The sequence below is a fragment of the Macaca nemestrina genome, chromosome 18 (genome assembly GCF_043159975.1).
Source record: "Macaca nemestrina isolate mMacNem1 chromosome 18, mMacNem.hap1, whole genome shotgun sequence".
NCBI lineage: Eukaryota > Metazoa > Chordata > Mammalia > Primates > Cercopithecidae > Macaca > Macaca nemestrina.
In genome coordinates this window covers 30011674-30034362 of record NC_092142.1, presented here as the reverse complement: position 1 = coordinate 30034362, position 22689 = coordinate 30011674, and the positions used below count along the sequence as shown (strand labels likewise).

The window sequence follows — 22689 nt, the reverse complement described above, 5'->3', positions numbered from 1 at the left end:
TGGCTGGGTGAAGGCAGGGAAAGGAGGGGGTGTACCAGGATTAACCCTCTCCCCACCCACAGGGACCTGGACTTCTCTGAGTTTGTCATCAAACCACAGAATGACTTGAATCCAGAGCTGTACAGGGACGACCTCATTGCAGCTTCCAACCATTATGGGGGCATGCCTGATGGACACTGGATGAGCCAGGCTGTGGGCAGGGGCTTGCTCTGGGGGATCTGGGCTTGGGGAAGTCAGTACCTTCTCAGTGGGTGACTAGGGATGTGAGCCAGTGGTGAGGTTATCATGGTGGGAAGAATGACATAGTGAATCTGGACATGTCCTAGGGGCAGGAAGGGAGGGTGAGGATAACTGTCCCTCCCTTTCAGACACAACATTTGACTGCAACAAGGACAGTGGCCAGTGGCACTACTTTTATGACAACAGCATCTCACTTGTGCATGAGAATCAGATCAAGGTCCATCAGATCCATCCTCCCTCCTCCCCTTCTTCCCTTTTGACACTGCCGCCCCACCTCGCACCCACCCACACAATCCACACTGACTCCTGTCATCTCCCTGCGGTCCAAGGCAGCCTTTCTTCCCTTCTATCAACACCAGGACATGATGTGAAGCCTACTGTGCCAGCCCAACTCATCTGGCACCCCAGTCTCCCCTGCCTGCAGCTTTCTTCCCAGCTCTTGAGTTCATGGATGTTAATTGAGAGCCCTAGGTCCTGCCACAGAAAAGGAAGCCCTCTCTGCAGTCATTTCTTCTTGGGTCCACCCCTCTTCTCTTATTTATGTTAGGTGCCCCCGCCAGGCATTGCAGGCTTAGTCGTGACTACTGTTCTCCTCCGTGCTGCATTGCTGTCTCCCAGAGAAGAACAGGTCCTGTCTCCCACCCGCAGTGTGCTCCCCGCCTGTATTTGCCCTTCCAGTAGTAACCCTCTTTCCTAGTCTTTATTTACGTTTTTGCCCTTCCCTCTTCTCTACCCCGTGTTCTGCATGGAGGGTTCACCTGAACAGAGCGTATTTTCTTATTGAGGCTCTGTACCTTCTGCTGTGTGTGTGTTATATAAAGCACCAGTCTGCCCCTCACTCAGCAGCGTGGTTTTCTTCTCCATGTACTTAAGTGAGCACCAGTTTTGTGCCTGTGCTCTGTGTGCTTATTGAACGCCAGCTGTGTGATGGGTGCAGCTCTGAGTGCTTAGTGAACACCAGCAGTGGGCCAGGTGCTGCTGTTCTAAGTGCTTTTAAAAACACCCTGTGTGTGCCAGGCGCTATTCCAAGCACCAACGGTGTACCCGGTTTTTTTCCAAAGCATTTTACGAAGATTGATACATAATCCTCACAACAATCTCATGCACACATTGTCGCCTCCAGTTTTGGACGGGGATACTGAGCGACAGAGGTCATGGAATGGCTCAGGTTCTGTCAGGAGGTCAGTATATGCCATGTGCTACACTGAAGTCCGTTCCTGGAGGTGGTGTTTGACTTGTCCGGACCCAGGACTGCTAACCACTCTTCGGACATGAGCTGCACCACAGCTAATGTGAAAATAGAGCACATAGAACAGATGCATCCATGTAGGCAAATGTGTGATTTGGGGACATAAAAAGGCTGCTCTCAGGCCAGATGCCACCTGTTACCTCAACAATTTGGGAGGCCAAGGCGGGAGGATCACTTGGGCCCAGGAGATTGAGGTTGCAGTGAGCTATGATCATGCCACTGCACTCCAGCCTAGGCCACAGAGCAAGACCCCAGCTCAAAGAAAAAAAAAAAAAAAAAAGGATGCTAGTCTCCAGACCACCTCACAGACCCCCAGTAGTAAGTATCCTTTGAAAAGATTTTATCCCCCTGCGACCTCCTGTGGAGATGATACATGCACTTGGCAGACAGGACAAATGTGCTGTGTCTGTGTGGCCCCTGCAGTCAACCCCCTCTCCCGTCATGACCCCAGCTCCCCCACCAGGCAGCGTCCCTCCAGTCTCACCCCAAACAAGATGGAACACCTACCACAGGAATCTGGACATAAAGGAGCCATGCAACCCTTCACACTGATGGTGGGGGGAATCCTAATTGGTGGCAGCTGAAGGACCACAGCCTCAACACTCCCCCCAGCCTGCTTCCTATGCACTGGGTCTGGCCAGACTCACTGTGAGGGTCACTCGACCCCGGCATCACCACCCACAAATCTCCCAGTCACTCTGCTGGCTTAGGCAGGAATCAAGGCAGTTGCTGTGAGGAGCCCAGCTTAAACTGACAAGCAAAAGTAAGAATGGAAATACTACTTTCAGGTATGACTGGATCCAGGCACTCAGAAGCTATCATTAAAGACTCATGAAGAGACATAAAACAGAAGCATTATCATTACCCCATTTTGCAGATGAGGAAGCAGGCATAAAGAGCTAAGAATGGGCTGTAAGTACAGGAATGCCTCCTTTCTGATAATCAGTCCCAGACCAAGCCCACCTAAAGTAAATTCATTTAAAATTACTTCCCTACCTAACCAAAGATGTCTTGAATCAAGACATGTGTGAGACTCAGGAGAAATAAGAGACAACAGACACAGTTACACAGACTCCTCATTTTAGAAAGATCAGACACCAGTGTGAGACAAGCTTACTATGGTCATGGAGGTAAAAATAATTAAAAGTGAACAAGAAATTTAAAGCTTTTAAAAATGAGGTTGGACTCAGTGGCTCACACGTGTAATTTGGAGACAGAGACAGGCAGATCACTTGAGGTCAGGAGTTCGAGACCAACTGGCCAACATGGTGAAACCCATCACTATTAAACATACAAAAATTAGCCAGTGTGGTGGCAGATGCCTGTAATCCCAGCTACTTGGGAGACTGAGGCAGGAGAAGCAAATGAATCTGGGAGGTGGAGATTGCAGTGAGCTGAGATTGTGTCACTGCACTCCAGTCTGGGCAGCAACAGTGAGTTTCTGTCTCAAAAAAATAATAATAAATAAAAATTAAAATTAAAAAAAAACAGAAAAAGAAAAAAGAAAATGAGTTGAAAAAGAACCAACTGTATAGGGACCAGCCCTACATGGCCTGTGGGTTTTTTTCTCCTTGTGTGTGGAGACAAGAGATCATAGAAATAAAGACACAAGGCAAAGAGATAGAAGAAAAGACAGCTGGGCCCTGGGGGACCACTACCACCAAGACATGGAGACCAGTAGTGGCCGCAAATGCCTGGCTGCACTGTTATTGATTGGATACAAGGCAAGGGGGCAGGGTAAGGAGTGTGAGTCATCTCCAATGATAGGTAAGGTCACACGACTCATGTGTCCACTGGACAGGGGGCCCTTCCCTATTTGGTAGCCAAGGCGGAAAGAGAGAGGGACAGCTTACATCATTATTTCTTCTATGCATTTCAAAGACTTTAGTACTTTCACTAATTCTGCCATTGCTATCTAGAAGGTGGAGCCAGTTGTACAGGGTGGAACATGAAAGCAGACCAGGAACGTGCCTGCTGAAGCATGGCATCACAGGGAGGCGTTTAGGCCTCTGGATGGCTGCGGGTGCACCAGGCCTTCCACAACAGGTGGTGGAACAGAGTCTTCTCTAACTCCCCCGGGGAAAGGGAGACTCCCTTTCCCGGTCTGCTAAGTAACAGGTGCCTTCCCAGGCACTGGCGCTACCACTAGACCAAGGTCTGCTAAGTAACGGGTGCTTTCCCAGGCACTGGCATTACTGCTAGCGCAAGGAGCCCTCTAGTGGCCCTGTCCGGGCATGACAGAGGGCTCACACTGGCCTTCCGGTCACTTCTCATCATGTCCCTTCAACTCCTATCTCTGTATGGCCTGGTTTTTCCTAGGTTATAATTATAGAACAGAGATTATTGTAATATTGGAAAAAAGAGTAATGCTACAAACTAATGATTAATAATATTCATATATAATCATACCTATATTCTATTTCTAGTATAACTATTCTTATTCTATATATTTTCTTTATTATACTGGAACAGCTTGTGCCGTCGGTCTCTTGCCTCAGCACCTGGGTGACTTGCCGCCCACACAAGTGGAAGTGATGATAGACCTGAAATAGACAACAACATTTAAGAAGTCAGTGGTTGAGTTTAACAACACATTAGACATAGCTGAAGAGGGAATCTGTGAATTGAAATACAGGTTGAAGTGTATTAAGGTGTGTGATATGGGTTGAATATTTGTTCTCTCCAAATCTCATGTTGACATCTTTGGAGGCTGAGGTGAGTGAATTTCTTGAGCCCAGGAGTTTTGAGACCAACTTAGGCATCATGGCAAAACCCCATCTTTATGGAAAAAAAATACAAAAATTAGCTGGGTGTGGTGGCACATGCCTGTGGTCTCAGCTACTCTAGAGGCTGAGGTGGGAGGATTACCTGAGCCCAGAAGGTCAAGGCTGCAGTGAGCCATTATCATGCCACTGCCTGAGCAAACAAAGCAAGAACATGCCTGAAAACAAAAATCTCATGTTGAAATGTGACCTCTAATGTTGGAGGTGTTTGGGTCTTGGGTGTGGATCCTTCATGAATGGCTTGGTGCCCTCCCTCGAGTAATGAGTGGTAATGAGTTTACAGGAGAGCTAGTTGTTTAAAACAACCTGGCACCTCCTCTTTCTCTCTTGTTTCCTCTCTCCCCATGTGATCTGCTGGTTCCCCTTCACCTCTGGCTATGATTGGAAGGCACTATGCTTCCTGTATGGCCTGCAGAACTGTTAGCCAAAATAAACCTTTGTTCTTTATAAATTACCCAGCCTTAGGTATTCCTTTATAGCAATACAGAACAGACAAACACACTAAGCATCTTTTTTTTTTTTTTTTTTTTTTTTGAGGCAGGGTCTGGCTTGGTCACCCAGGCTGGAGTACAGTGGTGCTATCATGGCTCATTGCAGCCTTGACCTCCCAAGGCTCAAGCAATCCTCCCACCTCGGCCTCCTGAGTAACTAAGACTACAGGTACATGCCACAACAGTCAGCTAATTTTTTGTACTTTTTTAGAGGTAGGGTTTCACCATTTTGCCCAGGCTGGTCTTGATCTCCTGGACTCAAGTGATGCTCCCACCTTGGCCTCCCATAGTGCTAGGATTACAGGTGTGAGCCACAGCATCTAGTCACGCTATGCATCCTCTAAAATATTTTACATTAGACTAATATTTTGGTTTTTTCATTTCTCTTTTCTTTCTTTTTTCTCTTTCTTTCCTCTTTCTCTTTCTTTCTTTCTTTTTCTTTCTTTCCTTCCTTCCTTCCTTCTTTGCTTCCTTTTCTTTTTTTTGAAACAGAGTCTCACTCTGTCCCCCAGCTGGAGTGTTGTGGCACAATCTCGGCTCACTGCAACCTCTGCCTCCTGGGTTCAAGCGATTCTCCTGCCTCAGCCTCCCAAATAGCTGAGATTACAGGTGCCCACCACTATGTCCAGCTAATTTTTTGTATTTTTAGTAGAGATGGGGTTTCTCCATGTTGGCCAGGCTGGTCTCAAACTCCTGACCTCATTATTCACCTGCCTTGGCCTCCCAAAGTGCTGGGATTACAGGTGTGAGCCACTGTGCCCAGCTCTTTTTTTAATTTGAGACAGTCTTGCTTTATTGCTCAGGCTGGAGTGTAGTGGCACGATCTCGACTCACTGCAACCTCTGCCTCCTGGGTTCAAGTGATTCTCCCAGCTCAGCCTTCCAAGTAGCTGGGATTACAGGTGTGTGCTACCACACCTGGCTAATTTTTGTATTTTTAATAGAGATGAGACTTCACCATGTTGGCCCGACTGGTGTCAAACTCCTGGCCTTAAGTGATCACCCACCTCAACCTCCCAAAGTGCTGGGATTATACACGTGGGACACTGTGCCTGGCCTAGACCAATATTTTGATAAATTAATAGTTTGATATCAAACTAAAGAACAGAAAATGTATAAGTTTCAGACAAATGGGGAAAGGAGAATGAAGAATACTAATCCAGAAGAAGGTGAGAATAAAGGAACACAGAACAGATGGACAAATAGAAAGCATATACACAGGTCAGGTGTGGTGGCTCATGTCTGTAATCCTAGCACTATGGGAGGCTGAGGTGGGTGGATCAGTAGAGGTCAGGAGTTTGAGACCAGGCTGACCAACATGGAGAAACTTTGTCTCAACCAAAAATACAAAAAATTAGCCTGGCGTGGTGGCGGGCACCTGTAATCCCAGCTACTCGGGAGGCTGAGGCAGGAGAATTGCTTGAACCTGGGAGGCAGAGGTTGCAGTGAGCCAAGGTCATGCCATTGCACTCCAGCCTGGGCAACAAGAGTGAACCTCTGTCTTAAAAAACAAAACAAAACAAAACAAAAAAAGAGAAAGAAAGCAGGTACACAGCAATTTGTGAATAAAATCTCTGCTCCCTGCAGTTCAAGGGAGGGGACTGGAAACTAGGTGGCTGCTTTGAGGCAGACCAAGACTGCCACTGTGCCAGGCAGACAGTGGGGGAAGATCAAGCAAAAGTGCCACAATACACCCAGTTTGAAGATGACTTTTTCTTGACTTAAAGTTCCTATAAACTTTATAAAGTTAAAGTTCCTATAAACTTTTAACCAGTGTATTAGTCTGTTCTCACACTGATGTAGAGAAATACCTGAGTCTGGGTAATTCATAAAGGAAAGAGATTTAATTAGCTCATAGTTTTGCAGGCTGTACAGAAAGCGTGGCTGGGAAGGCCTTAGGAAACCTACAATCATGGAGGAAAGTGAAGAGGAAGCAGGCACATCTTACATGGCACGTCTTACATTTCCACACACTTCTAAACAACCAGGTCTCATGAGAACTCACTATCAGGAGAACAGCAAGGAAGAAATCTGCCCCCATGATCCAACGACCTTCTACCAGGCCCCTCCTCCAACATCGGGGATTACAATTCGACATAAGAGTTGAGCGAGGACCCAAGTCTAAATCATATCAACTGTTTTCCAGAGCTCTGGCACAGTTTTATTAATTTTTAGAGATAGGGTCCTGCTCTGTTTCCCAGGCTGGAGTCCAGTGGTGCAATCATGGCTCACCGCAGCCTTGACTTCCTGGGCTCAAGTGATCCTTCCACCTCAGCTTCCCAAGTAGCTGGAACTACAGGCATGCATTACCATGCCCAGCTAATTTTTTTGAAGTTTTTGTAGAGATGGTGTTTCGCCATGTTGCCAGGGCTGGTCTCAGACTTCTGGGCTCAAGTGATTCTCTCACCTCAGCCTCCCAATGTGCTGGTATCACAGGCATGAGCCACCGCTCCCAGCCAACTGTTGGTTTTATTTTACTGATTGCTTTAGTGTTTATAGTATTTACCTTTAAGTTATCATAGTCTGCCTTCAAGTGATATATACCACTTTGCATATAGTATAAGACCTTTAGTGTGTTTCCATTGATCCTTGCTCAGCCTTTATGCTATTGGATCATGCATTTTACTTTTTCATGTGTTACAAACTTGAAAATACATTGCGGTTTTTATTCAAATAGCTATCTTTTTTTTTTTTTTTTTTTCTGAGAGAGGGTCTCAGTCTGTCACTCAGGCTGGAGTGTTGTGGTGTGATTGTGGCTCACTGAGCCTTGACCTCTCTATGCTCAGGTGATGCCCCCACCTCAGCCTACTGAGTAGCTGGGACTACAGATGCATGGCACCATGCTTGGCTAATTTTTGTGTTTTAGGGGGAGATGGGGTTTTGCCATGTTGCCCGGGCTGGTCTCAACCTTCTGGGCTCAAGTGATCTGACTGCCTCAGCCTCCCAAAGTGCTGAAATTATAGGCGTGAACCGCTTCACCTGGCCTGAGCAGTCAACTAGCTTTTAAAGAGACTTAAATAATAAGAAAAATAATAATATGTATTTACTCATGCAGTTATCATTTCCAGCGCTTTTCATTCCTGATTCTATCTGGTATCATTTTCTTTCTGTCTGAAAGACGTCCTTGAACATATCTTGTAGTACAGATCTACTGGTGATTCTTTCTGTTTTTGTATGTCTGAAAATGTCTTTCTTTCATCTTTTTTATTTGTTTGTTTTTAAGAGATAGAGTCTCTCTCTGTCACCCAGACTGGAGTTCAATGGCACAATCATAGCTCACTACAGCCTTGAACTCCTGGATTCAAACAATCCTTTCACCTCAGCCTCCCAAAGCACTAGGATTATAGGTGTGAGCCACCATGGCCAGACTCACCTTATTTTTTGAAAGATATTGTCATGGGTATAGAATTGTAGGTTGACAGTTTTTTATTTCTTTTTAATACTTTGGAGATATTGCTTCCCAGTCTTCTTGTTTGCATTGTTTCAGGCGAGAAATATGATGTCATCCTTCTCTTTGTTCTGTGTACATAGCATGTTCCATTTTTCCCACCGTCCGCTTTTAAAATTTTATCTTTAGCACTGGTTTTGAGCAATTTGATTATGGTATGCCTTGGTGTAATTTTCTTCATGTGCTTGGGGTCCTTTGAGCCTTCTGGCTCTGTAGGTTTCTGGTGTTCATCAAACATGGAAAAATTTTGGCGGGTATTTCTTCACACGTGCTTTTTTTTTTTTTTTCTGACTCTCTCCTCTGTTTTCCTTCATGGATACAAATTATTCACAAATTAGGCTGCTTGAAGTCCCATGTTTCATTGATGCCGTTTTCATTTTTGTGGAGTTTTTTTCTCTTTGTGCTTTGTTTTCAATTGTTTCTATTGCTATGTCTTCAAGTTGACTAATATTTTCTTCTGCACTGTCTAATGTGCTATTAATTCCATTCAATGTATTTTTTATATCCTCAAAGTCTCTAACTTTTTTAACATATGGCATACTCTGAACTGTTTCTCATCAGAACACTTCTGACATCAAATGCGTGGGTTTTTTCCACATCAACAACCAGTTCTCCAACTCTCCAGACACCAACTGGGCATCCAACAGTTCAATTCAATTTGGACACTAACTATCTGGCATTGGTGTCAGACCCCACAAGTTAAGGACTTGGTCACACAAAACTGCCTCCACTTGAGACACCAGTTGAAAACCCCAGACCTCCCATAATTCTGACTGATAGGCTATCAATCAGGGGTTCCCACAACCCCTTCCTCGGGTTTCATAATTTGTTAGAATGGTTCACAAAACTCTGGAAGACACTTTATTTAGCATTACTGGTTTATGATAAAGGATACAACTCAGGGATAGCTAAATGGAAGAGATGTATAGGACTAGATACGGAAGGGGCACCCTCCTAGCACGCTGATGTGTTTACCAGCCCAGAAGCCCTCCAAACCCTTCATTCAGGGGTTTTTATAGATTTTCATTATGTAGGCATGATTGATTAAGTCATTGGCTGGAAATTGATGATTACCTCAATCTCCAAACCCTCTCCCCTTTCCAGAGGCCCAGGGTGGGGCTAGCAAACAGCCCTCATCTGAAGATATCTAGCGGCCCACTGAACATCATCTCATTAGCGTAAACTCAGGGATGGTTGAAAGAGGCATATTATGAATAACAGGATGATCCTCTGACCTTGTCATTCAGGAAATTACAAGAGTTTTGTGCCAGGAACCAGGAACAAAGACCAAATATATACTTCTTCTATCACAATATCACACATAAAGTTATAATGACAGTGTTAATATCGTTCATTGCTAATTCTAACATCCTTGTCAGTTTTGATTGATTGATTATTCTCCTTATTATGGGTCCTTTTTCCCTGCAAAGGCATTTCTGATAACCTTGGATTGGATCTCAGACATTGTGCATTTTACTTTATTGGTTGGTGGATATTTTTGTATTCCTATAGGTAACCTGGAGCTTTTGTTCTGGGATGCATTTGTTTCTCTATTTCTTGGCTATTGTGAATAGTGCTGTAATAAACGTGGGAGTGCAGATATTGCTTCAACATATTGATTTTATATCATTTAGATACATACCCAGTAGTGGGATTGCTGGATCATATGGTGGTTTTATTGTTAACTTTTTTAGGAACCTCCATATACGTTCTTCCATATGTAGCCTCCATAATGGCTACTCTAGTTTACATTCCCACCAACAGCCTGCAAGGGTTCCCTTTTCAACACATCTTCACCAACACTTGTTATCTTTTGCCTTTCCAATAGTAGCCATTCCATCAGGTGTGAGGTGATATCTCATTGCGGTTTTGATTTGTATTTCGCTGATGATTAGTGATGTTGAGCATTTTTCTCATAGACATATTGGCCATTCATATGTCTTCTTCTGAGCAAAGTCTATTCGGTTCTTTGCTCCCCACCTTTTGAGATAAGGTTTCACTCTGTCACCCAGGCTGGAATGCCAGTGACATGATTACATCATGGCTCACTGAAGTCTTGACCCCCTGGGCTCAAGTGGCCCTTCCACAGCAGCCTCCCAAGTAGCTGGGACTACAGGCATGAACCACTATGCCTAGCTAATTTTTTGTATTGTTTTGTAGAGACAGGATTTCACCATGTTGCCCAGACTGGTCTAGAACTCCTGGGTTCAAGCAATTCTCCTGCCTCTACCTTCCAAAGTGTTGGGATTACAGGCAAGAACCACCATTTTTGAATTGGATTTGCTATTGAGTCGAGTTCCCTACATATTTGGAATATTAACTCCTCAGAGATGCATGGATTGCAAATATTTTCTCCCAATCTGTAGGTTGTCTCTTCATTCTGTGAATTATTTCCATTGCTGTGCAGAAGCTTTTTAGTTTCATGTCATCCCATTTTATTTTTGCTTTCATTGCTTCTGCCTTTGAGATCCTATCCAAAAATCCAGTGTCCAGAACAGTGTCATGAAGCTTATTCCCTATGTTTTCTTCTAGTAGTTTCATAGTTTCAGGACATTCATCCTTTAATCTATTTTGAGTTGACTTTTGTGTCTGATGTGAGATAAAGGTCTGATTTCATTCTTCTTTATGTGAATATCCAGTTTCCCCAAGACCATTTTTTTTGAAGCAACTGTCCTTTCCCTGTTGTGTGTTTTTGGCACCTATGTAGAAAATCAGTTGGCCGTAAATACATGGATGCATTTGTTGGCTGTCTATTCTGTTGCATTTGCCTATGTGTCTGTTTTTATGCCAGTACCATGCTTTTTGGGTTACTATAGATTTATGATAAATTTTGAAGTGGTTTAGTGTGATACCTCCAGCTTTCCTCTTTTTGCTCAAGATTTCTTGGATTTTAGGAGTCTCTTTTTTATTACCTTGTTCCTTAGATCCAGGGACAGACTGGATATTCTGGATCTTTTGTGATTCCATATAAATTTTAGGATCGTTTTTTCTATTTCTGTAAATAATGTAATTTTTTTTTTTTTTTTTTTTTTTTTTGAGGACAGAGTGTCGCTCTGTCGCCCAGGGTAGAGTTCAGTGGCGCCATCTCAGCTCACTGCAACCTGCGCCTCACGGGTCCCAGCAATTCTCCTGCCTCAGCCTCTCAAGTAGCTGGGATTACAGGCACGTGCCACCACGCCCAGCTAATTTATTTTTGTATTTTTAGTAGAGACAGGGTTTCACCGTGTTAACCAGGATGATCTCCATCTCCTGACCGCATGATCAACCCGCCTCAGTCTCCCAAAATGCTGGGATTACAGGCATAAGCCACCACCCTCGGCCATATTTTTTTCTTTTTAAAGACAGAGTCTCACTCTGTTGCACAGGTTGGAGCGTGGTGGCACTATCTCGCCTCATTGCAATCTCTGCCTCCTGGGTAGAAGTGATTCTTGTGCCTCAGCCTCTGACAAGCTGGGACTACAGATGTGCACCACAACACCCAGATAACTTTTGTATTTTTAGTAGAGATGGGGTTTAACCATGATAGCCAGGCTGGTCTCAAACTCCTGGCCTCAAGTGATCCACTCACCTCAACCTCCCAAAATGCTGGGATTACAGGCATGAGCCACCTGGCCTCCTTGGTATTTTTTGTTTTTTGAGACACAGTCTAAATCTGTTGCCCAGTTTGGAGTGCAGTGTTATGATCACAGCTCACTGCAGCCTCAATCTCCCTGGCTCAAGTGATCTTCCTGTAAGTGCCTCTCAAGTAGCTGGGACCACAGTTGTGAACCACCACACCTAACTATTTTTTTTATTTTTTCATAGACATAACGTCTTACTATATTGCCCCGGCTGGTCTTGAACTCTTGGATCAAGAGATCATTCCTCCACGGCCTCCCAAAGTGCTGGGATTACAGGCCTGAGCCACTGCACCCAGCCATCACTGGTATTTTGATAGGGATTACACTGAACCTGTAGATTGCTTTGGTTGTATGACACATTTTATTTTCTTAGAAACAGTTTGATCCTTTCAGGTCTTGTTTTCATGATTTGTTGAGTTCTGTATCCAATGACCTGTGAATTATGAGCATTTCTAATTTAGCTGGTGAGATCAGCCACTGTTACCCACCCTGTGTGAGTGAGTGCTCAGCACCATTTCCTACAATCCTTTCAGATGGCTCTTGCCCCAGCCTCAAGTAGTGTCTTCATACACATGCAGTGATTGATACTCTGCTGAAGACGCTGGGAGGACCCTCTGCCAGTCTCTAGGGTTCTCTGTCAGCAGCGCTCTCATCTCTGATTCTCTGTCTTATGAACTCTAGCTGTGCTGGTTTCTGTGGACTCTCAGCTCTGTCTCCTCAACTTGGGGAGTCTGCCAGACTCTGCCTGGGTTCCCCTCCCTGAGCCGTGGTCTGGAAAATAGGTTAAGGCATGGAACCTGGAAATTCCTAGGACTTCTTATAGTAGGTAGTCAGGCAGACATGAGCAATAGGTAGTCAGGCAGACATGGGAGAGGCTCCCCACCCCCAGGAATGCCAGGTGACCATCAAGTGATGGTCAGGCCATTGTTACATTGTAACAATTGGGCCAGGTGTGGTGGCTCACTCCTGTAATCCCAGCACTCTGGGAGGCCGAGAGAGGCAGATCACCTCAGGTCAGGAGTTCGAGACCAGCCTGGCCAACATGGCGAAACCCCATCCCAAAATATTACAACCCAATATTTTGTAAATATACAAAAATTAGCTGGGTCTGGTTGGGCACACCTATAATCTCAGCTACTCAGGAGGCTGAGGCAGGAGAATCTCTTCAACCTGGGAGACGGAGGTTGCAGTGAGCCAAAATCGTGCCACTGCCCTCCAGCCTGAGTGACAGAGCAAGACTCTGTCTCAAAACAAAAACAAATAAAATAAAATAAAAATAAAGTAACAATTAATGGGTCTCAGTGGGCCCACGGGAAAGGCAGTCTCTTGATAGATAGAAACACGTGAAGGCAGTGATCAGCAGCTTCCCGATAAGATCTCAGGAGTTGGGCAAATGGGCAGAGTATGCACGCAGAGTAACGGAAAATGGCAGAATCAGGGGAGAAGCGATGCAATCCCCCAGAAGCATGCCAATGTATAAAAGCCCAAGTGAAAGGGTGAATGGTGCATTTGATCTCTCAAGTTGCCCAGCTGGCTTTCTTCCCAGTGTACTTTATTTCCTTTCACTCCTACTCTCAAACTTGTCTCAGTTTCTTTCTCTGCCTTATGCCTGTCCGTCAAATTCTTTATTCTGAGGAGGCAAGAATTGAGGTTGCTACAGACCTGGACGGAGTTGCCACTGCTAACAGGCTCACCTCATTTGTATCCACTGCCCTTCATTTTTTGATGTTCACTGTTTTGAAAACTGTCATTGCATGTATTTTTGTCCGGCTCTATTGTTTCAAGCTTGTCCTTGTTGCTGCACCTTGGCCGCAAGCCGAAGTGCTTTCTCCAAACTTATACACATGTACTTTACTCTTCTTTTTCTCATTTCTTGAGATAGAAGCTTAGTTGGCTCAGTAATTATTCTAACTTTTGCCTTAACTTTTTTTGGGGAGGAGATAAACCAATTTTATTTTCTATTATGTTATACAAAAATCTAGAAATAATGGATTTTTACAGAAAAACAAATGATAACAAATGACAGTGCAAACGAAATTATTTAAATTTGCTATGTTTTCCCCATGATGTTAGGATAATCATTTCAAAGTACATGTATCTGGCTTCAGAGTAGGATTGGTTCACTGGCTAACACCTGCCATAATACTACAGCTTTCAGTGTTTGTCTACTTTCCTGGTTCTTGACAAAACTTTTGAGGTCTTCAAGAAAAGTAATGTACTCCTGTTGCTCCAGGGCTGTGCTGAGCTCCACCAACTCATCTGAAAAGTGTTGCCCATCCCTTGGTCCACAAGGAAATCCACTAGATGGTCGTATAAGGCTCAGTCCAGGGAATCTGTGTTGAGTGTATTATTAACGTCCTTCCATTCAGACTCGCCAGTGGACTGAAAGCTAACTTCTCTGATAGAGAAAATGTCACTCTCAGCCTTCTCTTCTTGTCCAACCTCAGCCTCTGGATAGTGACAGTCCAGCACAAGGGCCTTCTTGCCATCATTCTCTATAACTTCAACCACAAAATTGGGAGTGGATGTCAATTGAGGCTCCTGTTCTTCAACCTTCTGCCCTTGCGAGAGTTCCTTTTCACCATCAAATGTTGGAGGAATGCTGTGTTAATGTTGCAAGTGTCAGTAATCTTTTCCCCGGCAACTTTCCACACTAATTTAGCTTCTGTCCCATTCAATTCCAGCTCCCAACCTCCAAACATCTTAGGGAGGGTCTTATGCTTCTGGATTTTCCTTTCCTTCTTAATTTCATCACTTAGGAAATCAACAAAAGCTTTTTCTCCTTTTGTGCGCAGACATGCTGCGGCCACGCTACAGCCACAGCCTCCAGACCGCAGGAGATGGGACCGCCCTGCACACCCTGCGCACACTCTGAGCAGCCAGGAGTGCCAGGCCCGTGGCCCACGCGCCGCTGCAGGAACTGCGGGAAAGGCGAGTTGGGCGCCGCAGCGCAGAGGCCCGCCGCGGCTGAGCTCAGCATGCTTGCCACGCAGCGCACCAGAGGCGTCGTCGCGGAGAGGGCTGCAAACGCGTGCGGAGGCAAACGGCGATCCAGGGCTAAGCTGCCTTGATAAGTTTCTAATCCCAGGAGCGACAGGAACACGGATTGTAAAAAATCCACATACATACATTTATTACTTTTAACACTGTTGGATTTGTATAATTCTTTAAATCCAAAAAAAAAGATAATCCATCATGTGAAATCCTTATGATTTGTTGTTGTTGTTGTTGTTTGTTTGCGTGTGTGCCAACATAAACCTCATCATTTAAAAAGTTTCCTTAACTGGGCCGGGCGCAGTGGCTCACGCCTGTAATCCCAGCACTTTGGGAAGCTGAGGCGGGTGGATCATAGGGCAGGAGATCGAGATAATCCTGGCGAACACGGTGAAACCCCGTCTCTAGTAAAACTACAAAAAATTAGCCGAGCATGGTGGCCGGCGCCTGTAGTCCCAGCTACTTGGGAGACTGAGGCGGGAGAATGGCGTGAACCCAGGAGGCGGAGCTTGCAGTGAGCCGAGATCGGGCCACTGCACTCCAGCCTGGGCGGCAGAGCGAGACTCCATCTCAAAAAAAAAAAAAAAAAAAGTTTCCTTAACTGGACAAAAATGAATGCCAGCATGCGTATTTATATGTTTTAAAACTTTTTGTTGTTGCACCTTTTAAAAATTGCTCATTCTTTCAGTGTAATAAGGTGATAGGGGAGAGAGATACAGAAATTATAAAGAGAGGAAAGCAGATGAAAACAAGAAGGGGGAATAGAAAAGCAAGGAAAATGAGTAGCACGTGGGTGACCTTTACAGAAATGGCGTGTAACCCCTCACTATTTCTGGATCTTCAATTAAAGTTTCCATAGGATGCAATGCATGGCTGGTCATGGTCCACATGCATTCACCAGCCACTCCACTGATCTGATCACTGCCTGTGTTAGTTACTCTATAAAATGGTAAAAACAATATGTAACAACACCATAGAAGAAAACTTAAGTGTAAATATAGCTTTTTGGTATTGTTAAAAATGAACAATGTTTGAAACCAGGGTTTCAAGGGACCATCCAGTTTTTCTCCCATTGCCATAGAAAATCTACATCCTAACTTCTCAACAGCTCTGAAATCTTGCTTCTTTTTACCCTAGAACCTGACAACATTTTGGTCTTGGTTTTCTATAGCACTAATCTGGCTGAGGTTATTTTCTGCTTCTCTCTTTCCCAGGCAGTAGGCTTCTCTGTGCCCAGCTGGTAATGGGGCAGAGGTAGAGAGGATTGTTCTCTTTCCAAAAGGAAATTGTTCTGAAGCCAGCAAATTTTGTGTTATTTTGGTAACACTACTGCCTTTCCTGCCCCTCTCTCCAGCTTTAACCTCATTTTTCCCCTTCCTTTCCCTTCCTTTCCTTCCCCTCCCCTCCCCTCCCCTCCCCTTCCCTTCCCTTCCCTTGACTTTGACTCTTCTTTTTTGGTAACAGGGTCTCACTCTGTGGTCCAGATTGGAGTGCAGTGGCGTGAGCATGGTTCACTGCAGCTTCAATCTCCCAGGATCAGGTGACCTGAGTAGCTGGGACTACAGGCATCCACCACCATGCCTGGCTAATTTTTGTATTTTTTGTAGAGACAGGGTCTAACCGTGTTGCCCAGGCTGGTCTGGAACTCTTGGGCTTAAGCCATCCTCCAACCTTGGTCTCCCAAAGGGCTGAGATTACAAGCATAAGTCACCAAAATACTTTAATAATTATTAAAAACTGTGCACTGCTCTAATCTCATAAAAGCAATAATGTATATGGGACTTCCCAAATTACAAAGGGCTTTCAGGTAGATTCTCATTTGTCCTCTGTGATAACGCTCTGGGAAGTGGTATTGATCACTCTCATGTCACAGATGATAGAGCAGCTGCTCAGGAGGCTGGACATATTGCCCAGGTTCTTGTAGGAAGTAGGGGTACCTTTAGCTAGATCTTCTCTCCAGAGCCACACCCTTTCTTCTAACATATGCCTAAAAGCAATTTTATCTGTTTACAGAAAAGAAAACTACATTTCACTTTTCAGTTCTAATGAATATGATTATATTCATATTCATAAGCTTTAAAAAAGAGAAAAGGAAATGTGAGCCAGGCCTGGTGGCTCATGTCTGGAATCCCAGGACTTTGGGTGGGGCAGGTGGATTGCTTGAGCCCAGGAGATCAGCCTGGGCAACATAGTGAGAGTTCATCTCTACCAAAATAAAAAAAATTTAGCTAGGCATGATGGCATGCATCTGTGGTCCCAGCTACTTGGGAGGCTGAGCCAGGAGGATTGCTTGAGCCCAGTAGGTTCTAGGCTGCCATAAGCTAAGATGGTGCCACCACACTCCATTCTGGGTGACTAAGACCCTGTCTCAAAAAATAAAAATAAATTAAAAGTGAAGAAAGGAAATGTATTGCTATCATTCAAGGCAGCGAATTATGTGGGTAGGGTAAACTCTAGAAATCAGTTAGTTATTCTAGATCAGCAGTCCCCAAACTTTTTGGCACCAGGGACCACTTTTATGAAAGATAATTTTTCCATGGACGGGGACTGGGGAGGATGGTTTCAGGATGATCCAAGCATATTACATTTATTGTATGCTTTATTTTCACTATTATTAATACATTGTAATAAGTAATGAAATAATTATACAACTCAACATAAAGTAAAATCAGTGACAGCCCTGAACTTGTTTTCCTACATCTAGACCGTCCTATCTAGGGGTGATGGGAGACAGTGACGGATCATCAGGCATTAGATTCTCATAAGAAGAACCTGCACAGTTCACAATAGATTTGGTGCTCTTATGAAAATCTAATGCCACTACCGATCTGACAGGAGGCAGAGCCCAGGTGGTAATGCTCGCTTACCCAATGCTAACCTCCTGCTATGTTGCCTGCTTCCTAACAGGCAACAAGTACTGGTCTGCAGACCAGGGGTGGGGACCCCTGCTCTGGATTGTCTCATTCCTTTGCTTTACCTCTTTGTACCCTGCCATGGTGGGATTAATGACATTTTAGTTTGTGAAGGGTTTTCTATCACAGGATGGGCAAGGCAGCAGATATTGCAAATTTGCTGGGATTGCTACTTTATTGGTGGTTCTGGCACGAGGTTTGAAAGCAACCAGTTTAACAAAGCTAACTGACTTCCTCCATGATTTTTTCCAAATTTCAGCTATTTGCGGTAGTTGTCTTTTCTTTTCTTTTTTTTTTTTTTTGAGATGGAGTTTTGTTCTTTCGCCCAGGCTAGAGTGGCACGATCTCAGCTCACTGCAACCTCCACCCCTCGAGTTCAAGCAATTCTCCTGCCTCAGTCTCCCGAGTAGCTGGGGTTACAGACGCCCACCACCATGCCTGGCTAATTTTTGTATTTTTAGTAGAGACAGGGTCTTGCTATGTTGGCCAAGATGGTCTCAAACTCCTGACTTTGTGATCCACCCGCCTTGGCCTCCCAAAGTGCTATGATTACAGGCATGAGCCACCATTCCTGGCCAGTCTTCATCCAGAATCAAAAAACTAAAGGTTGTTATTCTGTTGCTGGAGAAAAGAAGGGACATCACCTGCATTGACTGGTACAGTGTACTTCTTCCATTACTCTGTTTCTATCTTCCACAACCGCCAAAGCCAAGGGCTGCCATCCCGTTTTTATAGGACATAGAAACACCAAAAGCCTACGATTGTGCTGTTGTGGAAATAGCCAGCTTTTAGGTGAATCACTTTATTGACAAGAAAAGAAACTAAAAAAGATTATTTTGTGCATTTGAAAAATGAAGAGTTTGTAATAATCATATTCCAAAGCTATATCTCTTCTAATGTTAAAACTCAGCAGAAAGCTGCAACAGAAACTTGGAGATAATAGGCTAGGGAACTGCTCAGTAGCATCAGATCCCAGCAAGTAGGCTACCTTGATGGGATTTACTTTATTAAATAGATAATAAAGAAATGTATTCAGTGCATGTGTTACTTGGCATTGACTACATCTGAAGCCCTAATTGCAGCAAAGGGATCTGAGCATGCGAGAAGAGTGCTCTGAATCCACAGCTATTGTGTTCTCCAGAGAGCTTTTTTCTTTTTTTCTTTTGAGACTCTCTTGCTCTGTTACCCAGGCACGATCATAGCTCACTGCAGCCTTGACCTGCTGGGCTCAAGCGGTTTTCCCACCTCAGTCTCCCGAGTACCTAGGACTACAGGCATGTGCCACCAAACCTGGCTAATTTTTTATTTTTGTAGAGACGAGACCTCCCTCTGTTGCCCAGGCTAGTCTCGAACTCCTGGGCTCACGAAATCCTCCTACCTCAGTCTCCCAAAGTGCTGGGATTACAGGGATGAGCCACCACGCCCAGCTAATGTTTGCATTTTTTGTAGAGATGGGGGTCTTGCTATGTTGCCCAGGCTGTTCTCAAACTCCTGGTCTCAAGTGATCCTCCTGCTTCAGCCTCCCTGGTCTCAAGTGATCCTCCTGCTTCAGCCTCCCAAAGTGCTGGGATTACAGGGATGAGCCACCACGCCCAGCTAATGTTTGCATTTTTTGTAGAGATGGGGGTCTTGCTATGTTGCCCAGGCTGTTCTCAAACTCCTGGTCTCAAGTGATCCTCCTGCCTCAGCCTCCCAAAGTGCTGGGATTACAGGGATGAGCCACTGCACCATGCTCCAGAGAGCTTTTTGAGGAAAGAAGAGACATCTTTTATTTCTTATTGGAATGCTGTGATGTTTCTCATTTTTCACTCTTCTAACGTTCCTTCTGCTCTCCGCCCCCACGTTTCCTCCAACAGTCTATTGTTGTAGGATTTGTGCAAAGTTATCCCGGCCCGCGGGATCGTCGAAGCAGGCCCTGGAGGAGGGAGTGGGAATTTGGGGGACAAGAGACACGAGAAATGGAGACAAGACAGTGCTCTGATCAAGTCTCGTTTAATGGCGCTAATGCAGTGCCTTATATACACTTGGAGGGGAAGGGGTTGGGCCAGAGGCGGAGATGATCTCATCGCAGAGGGCGTGACCAAGTAGGTATTGGTTTCTCTGGTCGAAGGTCATGTTGCACCTGCGCTGTCAGTTGGTAATTTTCCCGGGCACGGGATGGTTCCTGTGCTACAAAGTAACAATTTTCGCTGCCGCGGGGGAAAAACAAGTGAAGAAGAAGCAGGAAGAGCGCCATCTATTATGAGGTATTGATACAAAAGAGAAACAACAAATCTAGGGAGGAGGTAGAAGGTGGAAAGGAATAGAGCTCGGGCGTTTAATCATTAATTATTATTTGCTATGGCCGGGATGCGCAGCTCGGGACACAAAGTATGTCTGGTTGTTTTTTTTTTTAAGTTAGAATTTTATGAGTATTCTCAAGAAATTAGGAGTTACATGTGTATTTTGGAAGCACAATTTGAAAAACTACAGCTGTCACTTAATAATTTCACTGCAAGTATAGCTTCAAAAAGTAATACTTGCACTCTTAAAGCATTTAGATGAACACATTAGAGATAAAAGAACAATTCACATCCCAGAGCTCTGTAATGTCCTAAAAATGGTGCTTTATGTGTGATAGACGTCATTCTCAAATGTCACAGAATCCTTCCTTGGTCTGACGATTGCATTTCCCAGGTGTCTTTTTCTTTTCTTTTCTTTTTCTTTTTTTTTTTTTTTTTTTTTTTTTTTTTTTTTTTTTTGAGACGGAGTTTCGCTCTTGCGTCTCAGGCTGGAGTGTAATGGTGCGATCTTGGCTCACTGGACCTCTGCCTCCTGGGTTCAAGCAATTCTCCTGCCTCAGCCTACCGAGTAGCTGGGATTACAGGCATGCGCCACCACACCCGGCTAATTTTTATATTTTTAGTAGAGACAGGGTTTCACCATATTGGCCGGGCTGGTCTTGAACTCCTGACCTCAGGTGATCCCCCCACCTCGGACTTCCAAAGTGCTGGGATTACAGGCATGACCCACTGCACCCTGTGGCCCGGGGTCTTTTTCATAACATCTTACCCTCAGGAAAAGAGGCTCACTTGGGTTCTGGTCAGAACCCTCCTCCTAGCCTCCATTCTGGCCTTGACCTCATTCTCTACAGCTATAAAAGTAATGAGTTGAATAATACTCTGAACAGAGAGTTCCTGCAGCTCTGAGTTTTCATGGTTCCAAGAGCACAAATGAAATAAGAGCATCACCTAAATGTTATAGGAACGTGACACTTGACTGTTGTCTAGCCTGTGTGTGTGCATGCATGTTTTAGCATTCTGGGAAGATGAGAATTACCGTGAATGTACTTCCAAGCAATGACAAACAATAAAACTGGGTGCAGTATAGTTGACCATCTCTACGGCAACCTCTGTTGACCTGTGTATGCATGTTTTACTAATTTGGTACACCCCACTTTAAAATATAAATGATCTTATGTTGATAATCATGCGTTTGTGGCCATCAGTTATTTGTGACCATGACAACTCTGCTATTGTTTTTGCTCTGGAATCTTAAAAAAAAAGCTGTGGAGGAGTCTGGGGGAGAAAACACCAGGAGAGAGATGCCTCATTTTAATCTTTTCTGGAACAAACAGGTAATAACTTCTGGAAAAGATGACTTCAGTATCTACTTCCTCCCACCACCCCCATGAGCTCTTCATGGTGATGTAGAAATACCTGAGTTAGCCCTGTCCTTTAAGAACTGACATTAGGCTGGCACTTCTGTTCTGTCACCCAGGTGGGAGCACAGGGGCACAATCACAGCTCACTGCAGCCTCCATCTCCCAGGCTTAAAGGATCCTCCCACCTCAGCCTCCTGAGTAGCTGGGACTACAAGCATGCACCACCTTCCCTGGGCAATTTTAGAACATTCTGTAGAGACAGAGTCTCACTACTTTGCCCAGGCTGGTCTTGAACTCTTGGGCTCAGTTTTCCCACTTTCTAGGATTGCAGGCATGAGCCACTGCACCCGACCACCTTCTGTATTTGAATGAGTCTGGGGGAATCTTTTTGGTGAGAGGCTCTGTTGTCTTATACTTATTTGGGGCAACTCTTTGAGGGCCTCGATTGCTAATGTCTCATCATGGTAATTTAAGAACTGCTATGAAGCATCTTCAACAGCAGTTTAATCATCATTAAACCAGATGACCATGCAAACTCTGACATGGCAAATCTGAGGCGTCCTGAGGTCACAACTAGGACAGTGATTTTTAGTCTATGGCTGGGTGCCATGACTCATGACTGTAATCCTGACGATTTGGGAGACCAAGGTGGGTGGATCGCTTGAGGCTGGGAGTTCAAGAACAGCCTTGCTATGTTAGCAAGACTCCATCTCTACAAATAATGGTTTTAAAAATTAGCCATGTGTGGTGACACTTGCCTGTGGTCCCAGCTACTCAGGAGGCTGAGGTGGGAGAATTAGTGCTTGAGCCCAGGAGGTTAAGACTGCAGGAGACAAAGTTGCGCCACTGCACTCCAGCCTGGGTGACAGAGCAGGACTCTGTCTCTTAAAAAAACAGATTCAGCCACAACATCTGCAAGGCACTAGCATTTGAGAAGTCGCTTCTCTCCATGGTCTCGTATTGGTTTTCATCCCGGTATTAGAAATGCATCAGTACTCCCTTGGGAAGTAGCAAGCGTCACTGGCAACTACCCCCATGTGCTGTGAAAATGCACATTTTAAGAAAGAGCTAGACAGGGCCCGAGTCACTCCGTGGCCCATGGGCTGTGATAAAGGTGTCATGGTGGCCACAGGAAGCACGATTGTTTTCTCCTTGTTCATTGCAGAGGACTGGAGGTTGAAGGTGTGACTTATGCTGTTGTCCCAGAAGCTGGCGCTTTCTCAGGGGTTCTTTTCTTGTGATACCTGAACAACCACGCAGAAAATGCAAATTGGTTACTCTCCAAAACTATTGTGACAAAACAATGCTTT

General features: G+C 44.8%; 1 pseudogene; it reads right to left on the bottom strand.

Moving 5' to 3' along the window:
* Positions 1–13621: 13621 nt before the first annotated feature.
* LOC105483015 (complement component 1 Q subcomponent-binding protein, mitochondrial pseudogene) lies at positions 13622–15152 on the bottom strand (annotated as a pseudogene).
* Between the last annotated feature and the right edge of the window lie 7537 nt (positions 15153–22689).